This window comes from Enhydra lutris, unplaced genomic scaffold, assembly GCF_002288905.1.
Source record: "Enhydra lutris kenyoni isolate GAN:26980312 unplaced genomic scaffold, ASM228890v2 scaffoldscaffold2, whole genome shotgun sequence".
NCBI classification, from domain to species: domain Eukaryota; kingdom Metazoa; phylum Chordata; class Mammalia; order Carnivora; family Mustelidae; genus Enhydra; species Enhydra lutris.
Genome location: NW_019154086.1, coordinates 39453704 through 39467285, shown reverse-complemented (window position 1 = coordinate 39467285; position 13582 = coordinate 39453704). Strand labels below are relative to the sequence as shown.

The following is a 13582-nucleotide window of genomic DNA, read 5'->3' as shown; positions in this document are numbered from 1 at the left end:
GGTGGGGGAGAAAAACAAGACTTCCCTGTGGGTGAGTTTACTGTCTAGGGACAACTTTCCTTCCAAGAGTTCATCTCTGCGATTTCCACCTCTCTGAAAAATAGTAACAGGAAGAAATTCGCATCTCTCCTGCTGCTTAGGAAAATGGGGAAAAGAATTTGGGTAATTTGGTTAAGACTTTATGAGTAAGAAGTTTGAAACAAGGATTTAAGAATTATTGCTTCCAGGGGCACCTGGGTGGCTCAGTGGGTTAAGCCTCTGCCTTCGGCTCAGGTCACGATCTCAGGGTCCTGGGATCGAGCCCCGCATCGGGCTCTCTGCTCAGCGGTGAGCCTGCTTCCCTCTCTCTGCCTGCCTCTCTGCCTACTTGTGATCTCTCTCTCTCTCTCTCTCTCTGTCAAATGAATAAAAATTAAAAAAAAAAAAAAGAATTATTGCTTCCAAATGATTGCCCTGAATCGAAAGAGCTACAGAGCCTCTCCAATTAGGATGATATGAGGAAAGGATTAAGGCAAGGCATCCTTACCCTGCCTGTTTTTTTTTAAGCTTTAATTAATTAACTTATTTGAGAGACAGTGTGCATAGGCGGAGTGGGGGTGGAGGGCAGAGGGAGAGGGAAAAGCAGACTCCCTGCTGAACCCAGGGCTTGATCCCAGGACACAGGGATCATGACCTGAGCTGAAGGCAGCCACTTAACTGAACCACCCAGGCGCTGCCCCCATTCTTGAAATATTTTATTTATTTATTTGAGAGAGATTGAGAGAAAGAGAGAGTAAGATGACACTATTATGTTAAAGATGATGTGGACAACAGTGATAAGGAATGTAAGGGTTGCCTGACTTTGTTGTCATCACTCTTTGTTGGGAAGATCAGAACCCAACTCAATTTAGCTTTCTTAAGTCTCAACTTTCTCATCTGTGAAATGGAAATTTAAAAAAAAATGATACTTTTCCTAGAAGAATAATGTGAGGGTTAACCAAGATTATGTGTGCAAACCACAATGTCAGGTGATAAGTAGGCAATAAGTCGGAACCATTGTTAACAATAAAAAGAGCAGTTATAGGGACATAATTGTCAAAATAGTACAGAGAGCAGAAGTAATGTCTGTTTATTTACTTCTCTTGATACCCGAAGAGTTCTGTGGCATGAGCTCTTAAAATCTTGATCCCAGAAGTATTTACATTAATTTGTTAGTGTCCTCCAGAAAGTATTAATATTCTATAATAAATATACTTTTCATTCAAGGGAATAAAAACTTATTTTATGTGAATAATGTTAAATTATATTATATTCATATTTTTTTCCAAAAAATTGAGGTCCTTGGATCTGATTTCGGATTCAAACAATCAAATCTAGAAACTAACAGTCTTATTCTATGATGGGTTCCAAAGAGATTTCTTGGCACCCCTGGTGACTGTGATTTTTTTTTCCCTAATGTTTTTGAGCAAAGAGCATCACAAAGTTTGGTCATTAGATTTTTTTTCTTGAGGGACATAGAAGCAAACTAAAATCATATTTACCAGAACCCTCGGGATGATAGGGAGAGCAACAGTTTTGACTGAATATTTATTAAGCACCTCTTATGTGCCAGGCACTTTATTCTAAGTGCTGGGGAGAGACAGATCCATGAAGGAGACAGTCCAAAATTCTTGTCCTTATAAAATATAAATATAAAAATATTCTATTGTGGGGAGACTAATAATTAAATATATATATATATATATATATATATATATATATATATATATGGCTTGTCAGGTAGCAATAAGTATGGCTAAAATAAATCAAGAAAAGGGCAACTAGAAGTGCTTAGAGAATGGTGATGGAGACATCATTTCAAAGAGCATGGTCAGGAAAGATCTTAAAGAGAAGATGACATCTGAGTAAAGATCTGAAGAAAGTGGAGAGTGCAAGCCATGTAGGCAACTCAGGGGAGAAACATTCCAGGCAGAGAGAATGGCAAGTGTACAAAAGCCCTGGGTCGAAATGAATCCTGGCGAGGACCACTGTGGTTGGAGCCAAGTGAAGTAGGGGAAAAGTAGTAACACCTGAGATTAGTTTTGAGTAGGAAAGTGACTTCTTGTTGTGAATTGGTTGTAAAGGATCTGGTTGAAAGAAAGGAGATGAGTTCTAAAGTCATTTCAACAATCCATGGCTCAGACCATGACAGTAGTAGCTGAGATGGTAAGAAAACGCTGGCTTCTGTGTGTGTGTGTGTGTGTGTGTGTGTGTGTGTGTGTGTGTGTTTAAGATTTTATTTTATTTTATTTTACATAATCTCTACACCCAGTGTGGGGCTTAAACTCACAACCTGGAGATCAAGGGTCACATGCTCTACTGACTGAGCTGGCCAGGCTCTTTAAGACAGAATCAAGAGTATTTGGTGACAGATTGGATTGAATATAAGAGAAAGAGAGGCAAAGATGACTACATGGTTCAGAGCCCAAGCAACTGGAAGAAAGAAGTTGTCATTAACTAAAATGAGCAAAACAGCAGGTTGAACAGGTTTGGGAGGGGGAAGATGAAGTGGTAAGTTTCAGACATTCTAAGTTTTGAGACACCTATTAAAATCCAAGTGATGTCAATTAGGTAGTTAGATATACAAATATGAAGTTCAGGGGAGAAGTCTTGGGTAGAGTATATAAGAGTTGTCAGCATTTGAATAGTATTTAAAGCCATGAAACACTATGAGAATAAGAGTGTAGACAGAAAAGAGGCCAAGTACTAAATCCTGGGAAGTCCAATGAATTGCGTTTGCAAACTTGATGGGAAGCCAGAAAAGGAGCCTGAGAAGTGGCCAGTGAGTTAGAAGAAAAACCAGAAGCTTATCCTAGAAGTTGAATTTCTAGCTGAGGAGGAAGTAACCAACTGAGTCAAACGCTGCCTATAGAGCAAGTAATATGGGAGGACTGAGAGTTGGCTATTGGGTTTAGCAACATGGATGTCACCAATGACCTTGATAAAGAAACTGGTTGGAGGGCTAGACATGGAAGGCTCACTTTAGTGGGTTCATGAGAGAATGGAAAGAGAGGAGAGGAGCTCTTTTGGAGAGTTTTACTGTAAAAAAGAGCAGAAAAATGAAGCTGTAGCAAAGTGGAAGTCAAGGGAAAAAAATTTTTTTTAAAGATTTTATTTACTTATTTGACAGACAGAGATCACAAGTAGGCAGAGAAGCAGGTAGAGAGAGAGAGGAGGAAGCAGGCTCCCCACTGAGCAGAGCCCGACGACGCGCAGCTCGATCCCAGGACCCTGGGATCATGACCTGAGAGCCGAGGTAGAGGCTTTAACCCACTGAGCCACCCAGGTGCCCCAAGGGAAAAAATTTAATGGGGAAAATTGTAGCATGTCTGTACAATGATGGGACTGTTCTTTTTGAGAGTAGGGGAGGGGAGGTGGGGATTGATAATGCAAGACAGAGAGAGGGGAGAATTACCGGAACCTGTCCTCATTTACATGAGAAGGGATGGGAGTATGTGCACAGGAGGAGCTTGTCTTAGGTACAGCATGGGACCCTCAGTCCTTGGCACAGAAAGAAGGCAGAACAGACAATATTGGATTTGTTTTCTTGGTGAAACAGAGAGAAGGTTGATCAGCCAAGAATGAGAATGGGGGGAGACTGTTAAAGGTTTGGAGAGAGAGGGAAAGGTATGAAACAGTTGCCTAGGATGGTGAATGCTTGGGATCAATGTGGCAGGATTGTTAGCAGACACTGAGGGCCCATTGAGGTCATGAACAAATAGTGAACTTAGGCAGGATGACTGAGTGTTCTTCCTAGTGATGTGCAGGTGCGGAGGTGTGGGTGGAATCGTAAGGAAGCTGCAATCACCAGGACTGGGACTTTGCCAGGCAAGTACCATGAAGAGAGAGCACGAGTGTATCAAGAATATATGTAAGAATATCAAGAATATATGTAAGAGGGGAACCTGGGTGTTTCAGTGGATTAAGCCTCTGCCTTCGGCTCAGGTCATGATCTTAGGGTCCTGGGATCAAGCCCCATATAGGGCTCTCTGGTCAGCAGGGAGCTTGCCACCCCCCCGCCTGCCTCTCTGCCTACTTGAGATCTCTGTAAAAAAATAAAATAAAATAAAGAAAGAAAAAGAATATATGTAAGAGAGTGATTATAATAATAGACCATGGAATGCAGCGTGAGAAAGGCAAGTAAGGACATGAGAGAATATGAGGAGAGTGAAAAAGAGGTTGCATTTGGAGATTGTGTGTCCCAGTGTGGTTGAAGAGTTACTGGTTTGGGGTAGCAGAAAGACAAAGAGCTGGAAAGATAGACTTTAGTGATTGAGAAGTGGGATGCTGGAATTTAAGATTAAAATGTTTCAGAAATTGGGCACCTGGGTGGCTCAGGTCATGATCCCTGAGATCGAGCCCCACATCAGGCTCCCTCCTCAAAAGAGAGCCTGCTTCTTCCTCTCCCTCTGCCTGCTGCTCTGCCTACTTGTACTCTCTGTCTCTGTGTCAAATAATAAAAACCTTAAAAAAAAGTTTCAGAAATTGATGAAGACAAAATCTAAAGGTGTATTATGGGCTGAACTGTATCCCCTCAAAATTCATTATGTTAAAGCACTAATCCTTATAACCTCAGAATGTGACATAATTAAGTTAAAATGGGGCTAGTAGGGTGGGCCCTAATCCAATGTGACTGGTGTCCTTATAAGAAGAAAAATTTGAACACACAAAGAGATACCAAGTGCACCTGGTGCACAGAGAAAAGGCTGAGTGGGGACACAAGAAAGTAGCCGTCTGTCAGCCAAAGAGAGAGGTCTCGAGAGAAACCCAACCTGCCAACATCTTGATCTTGGACCTCAAGCTTCTATTACCTTGAGAAAATAAATTCCTGTTGTTTAAGCCCCCTAGTCTGTAGTATTTTGTTATAGTAGCCCCCACACACTAACAAGGTATGACCATAAAAGTGAGAGGTGAGGTAGGATGTGAGGCCAGAGGATGGAAAAAGGAATTGAGAGGGTTTAGTTGAGATTTTACAAAATTTTTTATTGCTGATACTTTGTACTTTGGAGAAGAGTGACTAAATACTTTTTGTTAAAGTTTACAGAGAGTGGAATCGTTGAGGATTTGCCATCTTCTATCAACACTATGGCTTCTAGTAAATTTCAATACCACTGAGATGAGCAGTCACTCCCAACCAGGGTGTCCCTCAAAGTAATCATGATGAATTGACATCTAATACTCACTAGATATCTTTTTCATGCTAGAAACTGTGCTAGAAGCTTTCACGTATATTAAAACAAAAAATGAGTTCAATGACATTAAGGTGAAAGCGTTATTAATCTCATTTTGCATTTGGAAGAAAAATGAACATAAGAAAAAAAATTTTCAACTTGCCCAAGAACTTGGAGTTAAATCCAAGACTTTTATATTCTTTGGACTCTTCAACTGCCCTTGCCTGATACACTTCTATGTATTAATCCCTTCCTCTTCACTGCAAATAGGTTTTGGATGTGGATATTCTGATTCCTGGGTAGTGGCTGCCTACAATGTTATTTTGGAGACACACTGGTAACCAGATAGGTTAACGAGATAGATGAGTGCTGTCTGCTGTGGACATAGGGTCAGGGAAAGGCAGCATGCATTGCTAATACTCCCCAGTCTTAGTTGACCCCAGAAAGATGTCTCTAGTGATGATTTTATGTCACGGGTAATTATGAAGACTTGAGGTACAGGACAAATTGCCATTTGGAAAACCATTCAGTAAGGGTGATGGTGACAAAAGTAATGAAGAGGATATGACAGGCTGGAAAACCTGATAAAACTGTGGAAAGGGTAGTTGAGTAATGACCTTATTTTGGTGATCCCATTAATGAAAACATCTAATGAAGTCTCCCCAGACAAGGAAAAAAAATTACTTGATTTCATTTCTAAGAAAACTCTTTTTTAACCTGCCTCCTGAAAAAAATATGTATGCTTATAAAGTAGATTCCTGAAGCCATTTGTATCCAGTAAATTCCCAATTTTCTTGCCAATGAATTCTTACTAAATCCGGATTTTCTTGCTGGTCCTCCAGGAACCAGGGAGAGTCACTGGGCTGCTGTGCTTACTGGCCATTTCTGGCCTTGGCTTCCTGTTCTCAACAGCAGAGCTGAGGAAATCCGCAGGATGCTTGCTACCAGGGGACAAGATGACTCAGGAGGAAACACTCCACCTAAAATAGTCTTGGTGTGTAGCCCCTGAGTCACTTTGGAATCAAAGTAAATGTGTGATCCTGGAATTAATCCCACAGGTGATGGGAAGTGGAGAAGAAGGAAGTATCTGGAAGAAGTTTATTCAAAAGAAAAGTCTGCCACAGAGATGAAAATTTAACTGCAGAAAAGGTTACAATTCAGGGAGAAATTTCATCCTAGAAGTTCAAAGTAGATGAATTGCGATTTTCTCCCATGACCATGGGCATAAAGTTGTTGTCAAGGCCCAATCTAGCAACCCACTGGAAGTGGATATTTCCTTAAAAACATGCTAGGAAAGCAGTACTAGAACAGCTGTGTAAACAGAAATGGGCCATTGGGCTACAATAGCCTTGATTTTTGTCTTAATAATTCTTTCTCAAGAATTATATGGCCAAAACATTTATGGTGCTGCTAGATGCTACATTTATCTTGAATTCATGGTAAACATCTAGTGTTTCACCTACTAAAAGAGGGGAAGGAGTATACAACTCAGATTCAAAGCTCTCCAAGCAATATTCTGTATTTGGAATGGCCCCTCAAACCTTTATCTTACCTCCCCTTTTCCCCCTTCATCCTGGTTCTGGTCCTCACAATCTACTTATTTATTGCAACTCTTCCCAATGAGGGCCCAAAGAACTGAACTGCAGTCTATCACTTATTCTTTAAGTGTGTATTGAGAAATTACCATCTAGCAGGAAGACAAAGAACACCCCACCCATTTTTTTTTCCCTCCAGATGCTCGGAATCTAATTGTGGAATAGAAAAGTTCAACAACAGGTTTGTAATACAAAGTTGTCAAATCTCCCAATAGATTTAAACATAGGTGTCTTGAAATTACAGCAAGGCAGGGAACTTGAATGGAGCTAGGGGTTCACGGGAGATTTCTTGGAAGGGCAGGGACACAACTGAGTCATCAAGGCGAAGAAGCTGGTAGCTGGACAAATGCAGACTCAATCAAAGTTAAACATTCACATGGTAGAGAGATGCCATGTGTGAAGCTTGATTGGATCCTGGCTTGGGAAACAACAAGGTGAAATATATTTTGAGGACAATGGAAAAACTATTACTGCAAAGAATATTAGACAATATAAGAAGGTGTTTTAAATTTACTTAAGGTAAAGTAATGATGTAATTATGAAGGAGGTTCTAATTTTTAGGAGATACATACACTTAAAATGTATTTAGCAAATGATTTAGTAAACATCTGAAATCTGAAAAGGTTTAGCAAAAGGAGGAGGAGGAGGAAAAGGAGAAAGAGAAGAAGGAGGAGGAGGAAGGGAGGAGGAGGGGGAGGAGAAGGAGGAGGAGGAAGACAGGGAGGGAAAGAAGAGGAGGAAGAGAAGGGGAAGAAGAAGAATGTAAGTATGGTGGATGGCTAAAGGAATTAAACCTATCAAAACATTAACATTTGTTGAATTGAATCAATGTTCATTCCACTAGTTTTTCAACTTTGTTGAGTTTTTGAAAATTTTCATAAAAAATAGTTGTACACTGGTAGAAGTACACTGGTAGATATTCAGTTGCATAAATACCAACACTACCCAAAATTCAGAGAGTGTATCCATGTTGGGTATTCAAGGTCGAAAATAAGTGCTCTGCCCAAACAACCACATTAGGCTACACAGAAGTGCCGAGTTAGGAAAGAGGGGCCCAGTCTGCAACTTAGAGCCAGTGTCCTGCTACCTGAATAAGAATGAAAGTGGTTGGAAGTGTGGGTGAAGAAGGAGCTCAGAGCTTGAAGAGTCTTGTACATGTCAGGCTGAAGAGTTTGGAATTTATCCTGAGGAAATCAGAGCCACTTAAGAGAGGAGGGCATTTTAGAGGCTCATTTGAGGGATGGATCAGACAGTCTGGAAGGGATCATTGCAGAGACAAGTGCAGTCATTCCATCAGAAATAAAGAAGGCCAGGGTGCCTGGGTCATGCAGTGGGTTAAGTGACCGACTCTTGGTTTCAGCTCAGGTCCCCTTCTCAGGGTCATGAGATCGAGGCCCATGTCGGGCTCTGGGCTTGAGATTCTTTCTCCCTCTCCCTCTGCCCCTCCCGTTCGTGCTCTCTCTCTCTCTCTCTCTCTGTCAAATAAATAAATCAAGCTTTAAAAAATAAAAAGAAACAGAAAGAAGGCCAAATTTGGGGGAGGATGCAAAGCAAGCCACTTTGAAAAAGAGTTTGGCAGTCTCTTATAAAGGTAAATATATACGTACCATACAACCCAGGAATTTCACTACTAGGTATTTACTCAAGAAAACAAAAAACTTAAGTTACACAAAGACTTTGACAGGAACGTTTGGAGAAGCATTATTCGTAATCACCAAAGTTGGAAGTATTGACTAGCAAACGGATAAAATGTACGTTCATAAGCAGAATAGTGTGCAATAAAAAGGAATGACCTACTGAGACGACAACAGGGATGAATTTCAAAAGCCTTATGCTGCGTGAAGGAAGCCAAACTACATACTGTATGATTCTGTGGATATGACATTCTGAAAAAAACAAAGCTAGTGGTACAGGAATTGGATGAGTGGTTACAGCCAGGTGCTGGAGTATGGGAAGGATTTGCCTACCAAGGGGCACATGGAACATTCCGGGGTGATGGGGAAATATTTTATGTTATATTTTTATCATGGTGGTAGCTACATAGCTGCAGACATTTATCAAAGCTATGCACCTACAACGGGTGAATTTCACTGTATAGAAATTGGATATCTCAGTATACCTCACTTCAAACAAAAGAAAAGAAAAAAGGATAACAGGACATGAGGACTGAATGGATAGAGAATAAGAGGAGGAAAAGTGAAAGATGTTTTGGTAATCAAGAAAACAGATATGCTAATACAAGAAGTGGAAATGTCAGAGGATAGTACCAGGATACAGGCAGTTAACTGCTACAAGAATAAAATGAGCGGGGTGCCTGGGTGGCTGAGTGGGTTAAGTCTCTGCCTTCGGCACAGGTCATGATCTCAGGGTCCTGGGATCGAGCCCCACATCGGGCTCTCTGCTCGGCAGGGAGCTTGCTTCCCCCTCTCTCTCTGCCTGCCTCTCTGCCTACTTGTGATCTTTCTCCCTCTCTCTGTGTGTGTCAAGTAAATAAAAAGTCTTAAAAAAAAAGAAAGAATAAAATGAGCAATCAAGTTATAACCAGGAGTAATTCAAAATGTATTAAACTATTTTCATCTAGTTTTATGTCACTACTTTAGCAGCCAACTTGGCACAAGTATGAGGAAAATGTAATTAACTTTAAAAAGTGTATAATGGATTCCCAAGGAGAAATTTCTATTCTAGGGACATAAAAAGTGTGTGTGTGTGTGTGTGTGTGTGTGTGTGTGTGTGTGTGTGTCTGCATGGGTATTCCTATCTCAAAATATTTGATGATAGGGACATCTGGATGGGTCAGTGGGTTAAGTGACTGCCTTTGGCTCAGGTCTTGATCCCAGGGTCCTGGGATCAAGCCCCACATTGGGCTCCCGGCTCAGCGGGAAGCCTGCTTCTCCCTCTCCCACTCCCTCTGCTTGTGTTCTCTCTCTCACTGTGTCTCTCTCTGTCAAATAAATAAAATCTTTAAAAAAAAAACTGACGATAATCTTCTTTGGGTTATGTTTTCCACTGATTTTACATGTTTTTTTTTATTTAGGTGCACCTAGGTGGCTCAGGGGGTTAAGCCTCTGCCTTCGCTCAGTGGGGAGTCTGCTTCCCCCCCTCTCTCTCTGCCTGCTGCTCTGCCTACTTGATCTCTCTCTCTCTCTCCATGTCAAAAAAATAAATAAAATCTTTAAAAAAATTAAAAATGAAAGTTTATTTATTTGAGTGAGAGAGAGAGAGAGCGCTAGTGGTGGGGAGGAGCAGAGGGAGAGGGACAAGCACACTCTGCTGAGCACAGAGCAGACATGGGGTTCAATCCCATGACCCTGAGATCATGACCTGAGTCAAAATCAACAATCCGAAGCTTAGCCAACAGAGCCAACCAGGCACCCCTAATTTTACATGTTTTTTTAAATGATTAAAATGTATGCAAAATGCTTTCTTAATTTTAATTAATAAAAAAACACTAATTTTTTTTTAAATGAAGCATGCATATAATATGGTGGAAGCAGTAAGCCTGGAGATAGTTTGGAGAGAATTTAAGAATGTAGAATCTTTTCCAGGAAGTGATTTTTCAGATAAGATAGGCTTATACATGGGCATATGGACCTCTCAAATAAGAATACTATTATAGTATTTGTGGGAAGAAAAGAGTGGAAATAATCTAATTTTCCATTAATAAGAAACTGATTAAATAAGGGATGGTTTATCTATACAATGGAATACTATGCAACTGTTAAAAATGAGAAAAATCTATGTGTGCTAGTATGCAAAAATGGTTGAATTATTTTAAAAAACATTGTACAGATCTCTCTCTCTCTCTCTCTCTCACTCACACACACACACACACACACACACACTGAACAGCCAAAGAGTATCTCTGGAAGACTATGACCAGAAGCTGTTTCATCTGTCAAGATGAAATTACACAATAATTTGAACAGTGAAGAGTAGTTGGTGGCTGCTGGACACTGGCTGTACTGCCACCCACTTCAACGGCTGGGGCTGCTGGCCAAGTAGGGTCCATGCCCCCTGGGCCCAGGCCTGCAGGGCTCCACAGCCTGGCCACCATGCCCCATATTCGTGCCCGGCATCGTGAACCTAGCCGCCACGGCATGGCGCCGTTTCCTCCCCAGGAAGAGCTGGCTGCTCGCCCTGGTCTTCTGGCTCTCACTGGTCTACTTCCTTCTTAGCCCCTTCAAGCAGGGGGAGGGGGCAGTGAGAGATCCAGACCAGGTTCAAGACCATGAGCAGCCCATCCCGTGGAAAATGTAATTTCAGCTGGGCAGTAGCAGGCCAGCCTGGCCCCCAGTGCTGGAACTCCATTCAAGGGAAGCCCTGTCAGATACATTTGTGAAAGGGAGGATTTGCCAGTGAATGGCCGCTGGAATGTCAACGTCCCTGGCAAAAAACAGTACCACTGTGAAGGCTGCTTGCCCCACAGCTGCTGCAACACTTCCAAGTACTGCGTGCCCTGCTGCCTGCAGCCCAGCAAGCAACTTCTCCTGGCATGCTTCCTCACCTGGGCAGCCGTGCTTTTCCAGAACCTTTTCATGGCGGTTGAAGATCACTTTGATTTGTATTTGGCCAGATGCAGGACCTCATCCCAGGTTCCCAGGGAGTTGATGCTGGCTTCTGACTTGATCTGTTCATCATGACCAGGGTAAAAGAAAAAAGTTAAATTACAGGAGTATCCAGCCCTATACCCACCCACCACCCACACGAAGGACTCAGCATCATTTTGTAATGAGTTGAATGGTGGCTGCACAAAAAGGACACATTCATGTCCTGACCCCTTGGAACCTGTAAATATGAGGCTACTTAGACAAAGTGTCTTTGCAGATGGAATTAAGTTCAGGATCTTGAAATGAGGTCACCTTGGATTATCTGGGTGGGCCCTAAATCCAATGACAAAAGTTCCCCTGAAACACACAGAGGAGGTACGCACAGACGAAGACCTTGGGAGACAAGCAGCCACAAACCCAAGAATGCTGACAGTCACCAGGAGCCTGAAGAGGCAAAGAACAAAGTCTCCCCCAGAGCTCTGGAAGGAGTACAGCCCTACCAACACCTTGACTTTGGACTTCTGGCCTCCAGAGATGTGAGAGAATAAATTCCTGTTGTGCTAAGCTGTGAAGTTTGTGGCAATTTGTTTTGGTAAGCCTGGAAAACTAATAGACATTTTTTTTTTTTTGCATTAATGGAAAAGGGGTTAAGTTTAAAAAAAAAAAAAGGATACTGGAGAAGTCAGTAGGAAGTAGGATTTATTTATTTGTTTGTTTATTTATTTATTTATTTTAAGATTCTATTTATCTGTCAGAGAGAATGAGCACAAGCAGGGTGAGTGGCAGGCAGAGCAGGCAGAGGGAAAAGCAGGCTCCTCTCCGACCAAGGAGCCCAAAATGGGACTCAACCATGACCACAGCCAAAGGCAGATGCCCAACCGACTGAGCCACACAGGCATCCCAAAGTCAGTAGGATTTAAATAACAAGTTGGTTAAGGGGATAAACTGATCCTCGTGAGCCTACTGAGGATTGAAGGGCTGACTCATTCAGGTAGCACAATCAGATTAAAAATGTTTTCTCAAGACTTTTCGTTTTTATGGGGAGTAGGTGTGTGTGTATGAAGGAAATGGAAAATGGGGTGTAGCATGGTTGATCGACTTTCCTTTAATCTTATCTCCTTGATGGCCCCTACTGAACCCAGTCGTAGGGTTAGTCCTGGCTTTCAGAAAATATGTGCCTTGACAATATGGACAAAACCAGATTCTAGTCAGCTTTGAGACTCCAGAAAAGTCATATCTCATGTGGTAAGGCAACTCTTACTGTTACACAGTTACTGGAACTCCAGAGAGGAACACATATTCCTATGGTCAAAAATGTCCCATGAAAACCCTTGGAGGAGACATCAAATTGGAGACTGTTGTGTTTTCTCTGTCAGTCCAGTGCAGCCAGATAGCCGACAATGTTGGGGAAGATTGTTGATTGTTCGGTTGAGCACCAGATGAAGAAGTTAGCCAGCTTTTAGAGGCCATATTATGTGAAAACACTAGATATTTAAACACTGGACTCATGCTTGGGGCAGAGAGGCACTTAGGACCAGAGGAGACTGAATGGACTCCAGTTCCATGCTTGGAGAAGAATGGCAGGTGAAAGCTTGCTTTGCACTTAATGTTGATTTGTCCTGTTTTTTCTCTCATTAGTATACTATTATTGTTACTTTTACTATTCTGCTGAATGCCTATAGTTGAATTTGTGTAACATAATTGCATACATTATAAGACTACCATATAATGGAAGTTTTTCTTGAAACTACTTGCTTTTCTATATGAGAGTTACACCCTCCTTGCTGCTAAAACAAGACTTCAGGGAAATCAGAGTTTTCTTCTCTGATCCTCTCTGAGAATAAAATTTAGCCAGCTGAGCTGTCCGTATGGCTCTGCCAAGGGATTGCCTCTTCTAGCCAAGTTAGGTCTTGCCCACAGTGATCTGGAAGCCAAGTTTCTGAAAAAAATCATAAAATCATTCCTGAAAAAAAAGTGGCTATTTATAAGAAATTTACTGAGTGAGAATAGGGAACTCTGAAGAAATACCTTAGGGCTGAGAAAGAGTATCCAAGAAAGAAATAAACTTGAAAGGTGGAAGCTCAAGTCTAGACCCAGATCTTCTTAGAGAGGGAGAAGACACCTCCCCACCATGATGTAATATTTTGCTGGGTTGCCTCAAGTCGGAGCTGGTTCACAGCTGACAGGCAAGGAATGACAAGCTGGAAATACCTCCAGCGAAGAGCCAGTAGTCTGAGACTTGTGAGAAAGA

At 41.7% G+C, this 13582-nt stretch overlaps 1 pseudogene; it reads left to right on the top strand.

Moving 5' to 3' along the window:
* Positions 1 to 2937: 2937 nt before the first annotated feature.
* On the top strand, positions 2938 to 11424 carry LOC111146173 (annotated as a pseudogene).
* Positions 11425 to 13582: the final 2158 nt, after the last annotated feature.